General features: G+C 39.5%; 1 long non-coding RNA gene across 1 annotated transcript in view; it reads left to right on the forward strand.

Moving 5' to 3' along the window:
* Positions 1-625, forward strand: part of LOC118598676 — an 11,617-nt gene that overhangs the window by 6,326 nt on the left and 4,666 nt on the right. The window lies entirely within an intron of this gene.

Genomic DNA, 625 nt, shown 5'->3' on the forward strand with positions numbered 1-625 from the left:
ATTGCATCAACCATGTTGTCTACATATGATGCTTGTTCTCAACACCTTGCTGTTTTTGTCTTTGTCAGATTGCATAAACTGCCCTGTTGAGCAAAAAATAACAAAAAAAAGTTTCTTTATTTTGATGTCACAACTTTAAAATGATATTTTCAAACATGGAAATATGACTTACAGTTTGGCAGCAATCATGAAGAAGTTAGCTTTAAATATGCATAACATGCTTTATTAACTGGGTGCTGCCCAATGGTGTAGTGGTTGGCACTCTCATCTCACAGCAAGACAATCCCTGGTTCAAATCGTAGCTGGGTTGTGCCTGTGGGGAGTTTGCATGTTCTTGTGCATGCATTGGTTTTCTATGGGCAGTCTGACTTTCTCCCATATTAAAAATAAATTCTTAATGGATCACCTGGTGATTTAAATACTCTCCTTAGATGTGCATGATTGTGTGTGGTTGTCTGTATGGCCCGGCAATGGACTAGTAAACAGTGGTGTACCCTCCCTCCACCCACTTAGTGGCTAAGCTCCAGCAACTCCACAACCTTGAACAGGAATAGACAGGCAGGTATAGAATACAGAGGGATTGAATGGTTTATAAGGGGTTTAAGAAAAAAAGGAGATATTGAGT

This window comes from Oryzias melastigma, linkage group LG4, assembly GCF_002922805.2.
Source record: "Oryzias melastigma strain HK-1 linkage group LG4, ASM292280v2, whole genome shotgun sequence".
Classification (NCBI taxonomy): domain Eukaryota; kingdom Metazoa; phylum Chordata; class Actinopteri; order Beloniformes; family Adrianichthyidae; genus Oryzias; species Oryzias melastigma.